Source organism: Bombus bifarius, unplaced genomic scaffold, assembly GCF_011952205.1.
Source record: "Bombus bifarius isolate JDL3187 unplaced genomic scaffold, Bbif_JDL3187 scf7180000008203, whole genome shotgun sequence".
NCBI lineage: Eukaryota > Metazoa > Arthropoda > Insecta > Hymenoptera > Apidae > Bombus > Bombus bifarius.
Window position 1 is genome coordinate 455,905 of NW_022884507.1, and position 11,243 is coordinate 467,147.

Sequence of the window (11,243 nt, forward strand, 5' to 3'; positions counted from 1 at the left end):
TCCACCGCTTCTCCACCTACTGCTTCTCTCTTCTCCCTCTCTCGCTCGTCCTTCCGCCTTGTATTCCTCCTTGCCCTTCTCTTACCACCGATCCCTAGCCGTCTTTCGAATTCCCTCTCTGTTCGCTCACCTACGATTCTCTCGCTCTCGCCGTTTCTCCGTCTCTCTATTACATGTATACGCGCGCATGTATATCTTTCCGTCTTTCTCCCGGTGGCTGGCTCTCGCTCGCCGTCTTACGACTTACCCCGCTCTACGACCACCTTCGTATTCGCCTCTGCCCAGCACACGTCCCAGATCGGCTCCCGAGCAACCCTCTATCCGACGCTGGTGTGTACAGCAGGACGAAGCACCAGGGGAGGATGGCTCGTGCTTTAGACAGAGGGATGCAACGGGTTACGGAGAGATGCGAACGTATACCGAACTCGCTGCTCTCGCTCGCTCGTTCCTTCCTTCGTTCGTCCGTTCGTTCGCTCGCTCGCTCGCTCGCTCGCTCGTTCGCTCCGCTCCACCGTGTCCTTTCGTCCCCCTTTATCGCCTTTCCTGGTCATCGGTGCATGCTTCTCGGTGTACACCGCGGACGCGTCCTTCCTCTGTTATCTGGACGCTCCGTAGGGTGATCAGGAATTGCATGTCGAGTACATGAATCACGCGAGGCGCGCGATCGATAAAGTTTCAGGCAAGGATTTTGATCGTCGCGTCTCTCGTGGCTTTACGGGGATAAATTCCTTCGCGAGATACAGACCGATAATCCCGTCGGTCGTTTTTCCTTCTTCCGCGCCGACTGTTTCCCTCCTTTGACAAATAGACTCTTCCTTCTATCGGCCTGTGCAGCGTGTCGAGAAGCGTGATTCGAAGATGCCGTTCGTGTCAAGGGTCGGTGAAAAGTTTCGCGACCAAGATTTTAATTATTTTATCCAGCCTCGAGCGTTCTTCATACAGTCGAGCTACGCCGAACCGACTCGCACGCTGTACAAGAATTTATTACATTGTGCTTCGGTTACCACGAGCGAAACGCACTGCGTTTACAAGCAAAGTTCTTTATCGTGGAGCGATCGAAAGAAGAGATTATCGTTCTACCCGTGTCACTCAAACGCGCGTCACTCGGACCAGCGCGATTTCTTCGAAAAAATCGACATTGAAATCGACCAACGTCTCTCGTTTGTTCCTATGTACGCGTATGAAACGCAGCTCGAGATTTACCTTCGGTACCGTCATCGCGTCGCCGCTACTTGCAAAACGCATGTGCCGACGATTTACTCGATGCGATGGGACGCGAGATCTGTCCCGACAACGGGTTTCAGAAATCGGTGATAAAATTGATGTAAACAGCCACTTGGCACGCTGTTCGCGCCGAACGTTACTCCCTGGAGGGTTCCCCCATGGTCTTCCTTGCTATTATACTTTCTCGCTCGCTCTCTTTCTCCATAACCTACCCTTTCGTAGGAAGGAGAGAGTGTGCGAGGACCGATACCAAGGAGACGTAACGCGCGAGAGGCAACAGCAGCAGCAGCAACAACCTCGTCCTGGCTCGAGCGTAGAAGAGAGCAAGAGGGAAAGGGGGCAAGGCGATACGAGAGGAGCGCAAGGAACAGCCATAAACAGCTTGTTGCTTCCGCGAAACTGCCAAGGCTCCTACGGCGTAGCTCGAACTCGACTCGAGCTCCGCAGCTCGCCTCGGTTATACCACCTATCTGCTAGAATGGCCTGGGTGGGCGCAAGTATGCGTAGAATGTGAAAGATTGCCCCGTAGTAGGAGCGAGAACCGCGCTCCACGCGACCGTTTTTAAGCGACGAACCTGCGTCGCGTACGTCCCACCTACATTCGTCACCTCCGTTTAGAATTGATAATACACGTTTGCGATATAATTTTTTACAAGTTACGTTTCACTACGTGTTGGGCTCGACGCTTTGTACCAACGTGATTCGTCTAACTTGGCGCTTAAAAGGTACGTTACATTGAAAAATTACAAATAAAATCGTTTGGTTTCGAACCAGGCATCGAAAATAGGTAGGTACTATAGATACGTGACACCTTCTCTGAACCACGCTCGATTCAGCGATCGAAGAATTGGAAATATGGTATTTCGTCGAATTTCATATCGCGCAATAGCGCGACCATCCTGTTTTGTACCGCGTTTCTAGGTGCATTCGTAAAGGTTCGTTATCCAACGAAAGCGGCAATGTATCGCGGTCGTGCGTTTAAAATTTTACCTGAAAGAACAGCGGCAGTTATTAATCCAGATATCTGAAAGCACACGAACAACAGGGTGCTCGCTTCCTTCTCAGCGAGTGCGTATACACGGAATATCCGAGCTATTTACACATTAATCGTTATTCGCTACTAATTGTTATTCGGTGGTTGCAAATGGGGCAATTATCGGCGGAACGGATCGTTCGAGATAAACGATTTCGCGATAAGCGATAAAGACTTTCGTAGATTTGCTTTCGATTGATAGGCCTGCGCGCCAGCTGCAGCCCGATTACCATGTAACGCTCGATATACACTCGGTATACACGACGGTGCACACGCTGCAACCTAACAACGATCGTGTGATGCAGCGATTACGCTAATTCATTCGGCGGTCTTGAGAACGGTAGATCGATCGCGGATAACCGGAACGAAAACTTTAGAAACGTTTTATCCCTTTCTTATGCCACGTATCGACGTTTCAACGAACCATCTGTACGTCGTATGGTATTGGTAAAAATTATTCGCGCGTAAACGTATGTAAATTAAAGTGAGCTTGACAAGCGTCGTCCAACCATCGATTCGATAACGTTACGAGTATTTGTACGTGCAAGGTTTCGATCTGTAATTCGGTTGCGAGATACGGCAAAAACAACGGGGCTAGCAAGAAAATGAAATCAAACGATGTTGCGTAAGCGAGATCGGTACACGGATTAACGGAAAAATGCGAATCTTACGTAAACGGTTTTTAAATCTCGTTTGACACACATAAGCTTATTCCAAAGACGGTACCTCCAGCGTGGTAACCTTACGTTCCAGTACAGTGCTCGACCGAACGTACAGCTAATTACCGAGCGTGTGCCGCGGCGTGCCAGGTACACGAGAAACTAATAGTCGCCAACTAAGCTGTAACAACTGTCATTAACCGTCATTAACAACGCACCGCTACTTCGCGAGCCTGCCATAAAAAAAGGGGGCGGGATACGCGAGGGAAATCCGCATGATTATTATCGCCTGGATGATTGTTTGAGTTGTTCGCGTATCTGAAAGTAAGGTAAAGGATAATATAATTATATCTGGGGCTAAGATCGATACAATTTTATTTCCAATTCGATGGAAACGATCAGAACCTCGAATGTTTGGCGGGGTTGAAAAGTGAAACAGCAAAGTACGATCAGAAATAGAAAGCGGAAATTGCGATAGAGGTATTTAGCGTGAAGGGAATAGCCTGAAACAGAGAGTAGCTACTCGCAACATCGGATTAAAGGGAAGAACACATAAACGGTTGCACTTTATGTTCCTCGAAGTAGATAAACTTCTGCGACACGAGGCTCGGAAGCTTAGAAAATTAAGGTCAGACTGAAAAACTTGCCATGGTAAATCGACTCGATTGACCTCGAGCCGATACGCGCTTTTCGTCATTTTATCATATACAATATACGGTCCGTTCGTATCGCGCGATATCGAACGCTCGAAGCTTCGAAGATTAAACGCGACGGTCGTTTGAAAATGCGTAAGCAGCGTAAGATGCGTTAAATCAGCGATACCATGGGTAGAGTATCGGTAAGGAAATTTCGTAGGTTTTGAATGGCCGAGAACACAGGGAATCGATCTGAAACGCGGGATTCGCGCAACATCGGATTACGGAAAGGCATGTAATCGGCCGCAGGCCTAGCCACGTCGGAGCGGACCAACTTCTGCGAGAAGGAGCCGCGAGATGGGTGGTGGGCAACGCGCGGAGGACTGGCAGGAAGCACGAAGAGATCGGTGGATGCTGAAGGGTGAGATAGTATGGGTGGCCGCCGAGAGGTTTGGTAACGCTGGTTGAGAACGAGGCAGAGGCAGAAGAAGAGAGGAGGTGGAGGTGAACGCCAAGGGTTCTGAGATACTAACCCTTGGCCAAGCCGCACCCCGAGGTCCAGAATAATCTACAATCCATATCAGTCTTAGGTAGTCCACCCAACCACCCTACGCGTCTCATCCTCCCAACCTACAACCACCTTTAGCAATGAGAGAGTTCGCGTTCTCGCTTCCTCTTCCACCCCATCCCTCTACATACCCTCTCTTGTCGAGCTCTTCTCTCGCTCCGTTGCTCTCGTCCTCTCCTCCTTCTGCACCTTTCTCACTTTCGCGTCCATTTCTATCTTGCTTTCCATCCACCTCCTTCCGTCTCTTCAGGTGCTCCTTCTCTTCGTCCCTCTTCTGCTCCGTCTTAGCCGCAACCCTTGCCGGGACCAGCCGGCTAGTCAATACCCCACACGTTCCGTCCTTATACATGCTGGTGCTGGTGCCGGCTCCTTCTATGTATGGACCCTAAACCATCTCCCTATCCAGCCCACAGCCACTCCGACTCCTTAACGATGGAACTATACCCCAGAAACCCACCCGCCGTCGACCTTCTAACGCCGCGTCCTGCGAACGATAAATTCGCTCGGCAACTGGCGGGCTGCTGACTCGAGTCATCGAACACCTTCCAAGCGTACTGCCGTGTTACTGTCCACTGACGAGCCGCCAGAAAGCTTACTCGAATCGAGCCGTACAAACTGCGAACGACCATCGTTCGATCAACGTATTCGTTGCAATTCTTAAACATCGTGCGAACGTCCACGTTGTTCGAAACTCGTGCACTTGGATACGATTTGGATCGAAACGATCGCCAGATCCATTGAAATTGCAAGGATCTCGGAAAAAACGTCTCGCTTAATAGCATAACGGGTGATGGAAACGACACAACTTCCTGCAACGTATACGTAGAATTTGATTAACCGGCTTAGACATCCGTAAAGTTGGAAAGGCCGGATAAGAATCAATGACGATCGAACGAAACGAAAGTTCATCGCTCGCGCAGATCAATAATAAATAGTTCACGCGTTAAATACGTCCATGTACGTAAAGTGACAGCGGTTCGTGAATATTTAAAAAGCGTATTTCCTGGGGAAGGATCGTGTCGCGAAATCTATTTTAAATACGAGCATCCGTTAACGGATATATTTGGAACTGGGAACTCTATTCCAAGACGACGTGCAACGGACGATATCGTCAATGTGCATACAGAAATATTGCGATGGTGAAGGACCTGTCTGGAATTGGACGATCGAGTTAGTCGGATCGAGAAACACGGAACGGTTGTTCTCATTATCGTTATTAAGGACCTTTCATTTCGGAAGGAGACAAGAGCGGAATTGAACGGAGAAGGGGCAAATCTAGCACGGGAAGTCGGTAGACGAAGTATTTATTATGGAACCGCTTCTTGTCACGGCTATTCCTATGCTCATTCATAGATAGAGCTAGCTACGGAAATTCTCCATGAAACACTGCGTGGGAATAGTTAGATTCATTCAAGGATCGGCGTCGAGTTCGCGACGTCGTGTCAAGGTTCGTTCATGATCTATCTACGTTTTTCCTCAAACCGTTTAGGCACTTTGTATACATATTTCAGCGACGATAAACAATAAGAAAAGAGAGAGAGAGAGTGGCACCGTTTACGACAACGTTAATTTGTATGTTTTCTTTCATATTGAGCAGGATATACAGGCCTGTACGTACCTTCGAAACGTATCTTAAAAGAAAAGAAAAAAAGAAACGAGGCAAAGTAAGGCGAAACGATATAAAATATAGTAGCTATCATCTGGAATATATTTTTACCCGTAGCTACGTATAAGTCATTTTCAGAATAAAGTTTGTCCCAGTTTCGTTGAAACATTCGACGCATTGTGACAGCCCTTTGTGCTTCCCGATACAACGGCATACAAAATTGAATCGAGGAAACTGCGCGTTTCCTGCTGCGTTAAAAGACTCTTTAAAAAATAAAACATCTATTTCCCTAACTACCCGTTGGTTTTTGACGTCTGTGACATCGATAATTCATTTTCCAAGTTGACTAGTTTCCTCATCGAATCAATAATTAGAGAGTGATATTTTAACAGACTAGTTTGAAATCTACGAACATTCGATCTTAATTCCACTGAAACCATTTCCTTTGAAATATGGTACGCTTTATTCGAGTGTCTGCAGTGTGACCCAGCATACATCGGTCAGCGAATAAGTAGAATGCGAGAGGCAAATAAAAGTTAAAATATGGTAAATGACTATTTCTCCGTGGAAGAATGAATGCAGGTTTCTTCTGCAAACAATGAAGCTTAGGGCTACTTTACGATGTATCTCTGACAAAATAGCTGTGTAAACATTGGAATTGTCAGGAATATTACCGGGCAGAAAATTTTCACTTTCGCTTCCCTGAATATTCCACAAGGTGTCAGCCATATATCTAGGATAATAATTCTTTTCAGCGACAAGCAGATACCCAGGAAGCTGTACATCGGTTTACAGCGTTACCTGCTGCGAAAAGTACCTTGAAGATACGGAAATAATTGCAAGCCGAAATCGTGCTAGGTATCGTATTCCTCCGAGTAATTTCAACAATATTTCTCATATAGTTCTCATATTTTTGTAAATATATCTTGTAATTTCATAGTAACTGTACCGGTTACCTTCCGCATCCTTCGTAGCTTTTGTAATACTTGATTATAATAGGAATAGCAGTGAAACAAAGAAATTGAAAATTACGGGAACAAAAGTATGCTATCGATTTTACGTCGGATTATTAAACCAGCTATAATAACCATTAAAATTGATACTGTCGCTCATAGTTGTCAACCATTTTTCATTATATGTTCCACGTAATATTTATTTAGAATATTCATTTTAAAAACTTCTTTCTCTCTTATATAATATATATTTTTAATATGTATCAATTATCCTTAATATATATACATATTTCGATATTTCTTTTCCTTTTTTACCCTATAGCTAACTATACCATATTCAACCAAATGTAAGACATTTGAAGGAGATTCTTAAGGTAGCACGAGTATATAATATAAAACGAGTATATAATATTTTCTTTCTACTTTCGATCGATCATTTTCAAATCACAATTTCAGATCAATATCTTACGATTATTATACAATTTATTCTAGGAACATCCTATCCATCTTACACCGTGTATACCTATGCCTACACTATTATCTTATTATCTTGTTCTCTCGAAATTCATTACTTTTCTTCTTATCTTGAAATCAATTCGCATCGCGATATGCTTATGTCACAAAAAGAAACCACATACTTACAGTGTTATTACACATACGTACATAGCGCACGTATATGCGTACATAGGAGTAAAAAATAGTGCAGTTACCGCCATTCGCGGTTCGTCGTTCGAGAATTAGTCGGATTTTGAATGATTTTCGTAAAATGACAGATTAATCTTGACGCTCAAAATTGCTTTCACGACGATGGAAATTATAGCAGCGCATAGAGCGATTCGTGGTAAATCAGTACAAGCGACAACCATTTTCCTCGCCCAGGTACGTTCGTTATATTTTACGGACTAGGCACTAATATTTTACAGGCCTGAACGATGTCGAATCCAAATAAAAGTGATCGAGTAATCTCGCACACGGATACACAGCCATCCTATAAAGCCGTTATATAATACGCATATAATTCTTAAGAGTAAAAAGGCACCTCCGGTGGTAATTAGCCATCTCCATTCATTCGCAAGCTCGCCAATTATGCATACTTAAATACACAATTAACTTCTTCTCCTCCACTTAGTACCCACGATCTGAATTCGAAAAACTCTGGGGAATCGGAGCGGTCCACTCGACTTCCGTGGCGGAACAGTGCGTGAAAGGGTTCAAAGCCTTGCGCGCAGAACTTAAGTCCCCGTTCGAAAGGGAAAGGAGAGGAAGACAGGAGAAGAGGAGGACAGAAAGAAGAAGCGAGGCATTGCCTCGGCGAGTAAGGTTAAGGCAAAAGGCCTTGGGGCCATCTTTAAGCACTTGGCCTCTCCGTCCCTCCTTAGGTTCCCCCTTCTTTTCGTCTCTTTCTCTTTTCTTTCGCTCTCGTCTTCTCTCTCTCCCGAGTGAACCCCGTGTCTTCCGCCAGCTTCTTCCGTTCCGCCTCTCTTCATCCTTCAACCTTTTAGTCGCTAGGTACGTGTCTCTCGTGAAGCTTAGTGAAACGAAGGGCACTTGGCATTCGGCCACCGGTATGGAACTCGCGCTAATGGTTCGGGCTCTTGGACCTTCAAAGCAGCGCAACATTGTCCTGACCGACCTTCTCTTTTCCCAGAATTCTGCGTGTACGTCGTCCATCTTTTCGCCGTTCTCGCGAGCTGCCTTATTCCCTGAACGATCTGCTTGCGCTCGTCACTTTATGTCTCATAATTATTGCTCGTCTCTACTTATTTTACGCTGCCTATACCTTCGTTTCAACCCTCTGCGTAGCTCGCTTCTCCTCCTCTTCTTCTCGCGCGTGATCAACGATACCCGGTTAAACGAACTTTCACGTCGTACCGTGCAAACTTGATATCGATCGAATCGTTCTTTGGTTCAAATATCAAGATTCGACGAATCGCGATGACGCGCGACGATATTTAATTATTCGATCGTACGTAGAAACTTTGAAAGAAAATACTCTTTGCAAGTCTCGTTCTTTGTTCAACATCCTACGCTGACACGGACGATCTTCCTTCCTTAGCCCCGATGTTCATATCGCACGGAAGAGATAGGCGAAATAGCACGTGTCAGGTGTAAAAGTTTTCCGCAAGCTGTATAAATCTCAATTTTCTTTTCGAACTAAAAGGTTTTCAGCCCTCTGCATTTTTCAAACGTTACGATAAAATTAAAAACGAAAAGACCGATTAGTATCGATAAGAGTTCACGAATATCTCTATAAAACAGATTCATACATACGTCCCTTATACAGTCAAGCTAAATCAGAGATTTCCTATTTATTCCCCGTTTGTTGGTAATACCCGATTGTAAACAGCTTCGCGAAAAATGAGACACAAAACGAGATCAACGAAAATTTCGTTGCTTGCCGATTGGCGATTCTCAACGCGAGAATTGATTGTAATTTTAATAAATAAATAAAAAAAAAAAACTTGACAGCAAACCCTTGTAAAATACGGTTTATAAGCCAGAACATCGTCTGCTCGTAAAACAGCGACGATTCGTGTTCTTGGTGAAAAAAAAAAATCCGAAGAAACTCTGGTTACACTATTGCAACCGAGCGGCTACAATGTCCGTGTGGGTGCAGCTGCACCTGTACCTAGGAACCGCACTTACTACCTGCTTGCGGATGATGGAACGTCGAAGAAAGAAACGCGTTCGACGGTCAGGCGGCGACGAGAAGAACGAGGCGCGCAGAACAAAAGGAAAGTGGATAAAGGATAAACACATAATGCCGAGGAAAGAAAGGGTTTACGTGTTCTCCGAAAACTGACCGATCGGTAAAGCCGGTGGTAAGATTGGAACTGCTGAATCGTGGAGAACGACTCGTGGACGAGCGAGCAAGAGGGAGGATTGCGGGCTGAGGGAAGCTGAACGCCGCGCCGGCGGAATCATGATGCGCGCTTTTCTTCCAGATCGCCGATAATTGCATCCGTAATACGGATACAAGTATTTGGTAAATATTTGAATGACGTATTGTGGCACACTGGAAATGCCAGATCGTTGCCCGACGAAGGAAATAAATGATTCTCGCGTCCGCTTCGATGGCAAGTATTGAAATTTGATCGACGAGAGCGAACAGGATATTAGTAGGAGAATCTTTTACGTTGTTTCGGTGCTGAAACTTGCAATTACGCGGAAGTTTATCGTCGACGGGTGTCTAATGACAAAAGAAGGAACGTTTCGTATTCGGTCGAATAAATTAGTTTCTGCGTACGGATACGCACGGAGTAATTTAATCGTTGGTGAAGATGGTCTAGACGGATAGATGGCATCCGAAATTGGCAAAAACCTTCGAAAAAAGAAAAGACTTTCTCGGTTACATAAGCAAACTAGATAACTATTGCCAAACTGTCGAGGAAATATTTAACTCGTTTTCGTACTTCTCGCCCGTTTATTAATTACTTCTCTGCTTCGATCCATTTCCTTCTCCTCTCTTCTCGGCTTTCATCTCGTTCGTTCCACATACTCCGTTTATACGTAGCGTGCACCGATATCTCGCGTTACGACTTCAATTGGGTCACTCGTGCGAAATAAATGCCCTTAAACTTGCGTAATAACGATAAGAACAGGTACCGTGATCGAAACAGCCATTTTGGACGCACAAGTCGTTTATTATAGTGGTCGTATAGCGAACAAATTGACCTGCGTTATAGTTGGAACTTTCGATACGTTGCTGCACGCTGGTTGGACCGCGCAATAACGATTCTCCTATATCACGCGTCGACCACCCACGTCGTCAGGCGTTACTCATTACCATGTAGTTCGCGTTTCGCCAATGTCTATATTTGCTAGTATGTCGTCGAGATTTCATCGATCTAGGTAAGTACTCGAACAAACGAATGGCACGACCTGGTCAGAAGCAGCGCAGACAAATCCTGCCACTCGCATACATGACAAATGGTTTAACGCACAGGTTCAACTGCGAGAAAGAAAACCCTGGATATGGGATAATGGGCGACTTCAAATAATATATACACGTACAAAGGATGTCTCGAGGAACCTTCGAACAGATTTATTTTATTTATTATTAAGAGACATATACCTGTACAATACGAGACAAGAAATACATGGAGATTTCGACCTGACCATCGGTGTTCGTCCGCTTACCTACGCTGACAAGCTAAACCGAAAAATTTCGTTCCTTGCTACGTCCCTCTTGCGCTGCGTCCCTCTTGTGCTGTGTCACATTTTTACTGCCTGCAAAGCGTACTTCGCGTGCTACTGCGAACCAGATGTAGAACTTTACGTTACTATCGATTTTAATTATTTCCTTTTAAGAAAGTTTCCGAATACTATCGAAACATAGAGAAATACGTACGTGTATGTAAAAATTCGCTTAAAGCGAAAAGAATGACGTAGTTCCTTTGTAAAATCGTAGGAATATACGGTACACGGTATCGTATATTCCACGGCTTGAATGAATTTTTTAAAAAGGCAAAACGATCGCGATATTACGTTACCGTTATGTTATAAGAAACGCTCGTTCTTTTACATGTATGTTCGTAGGCGTGTTAACCAAGCGAAATCGACCG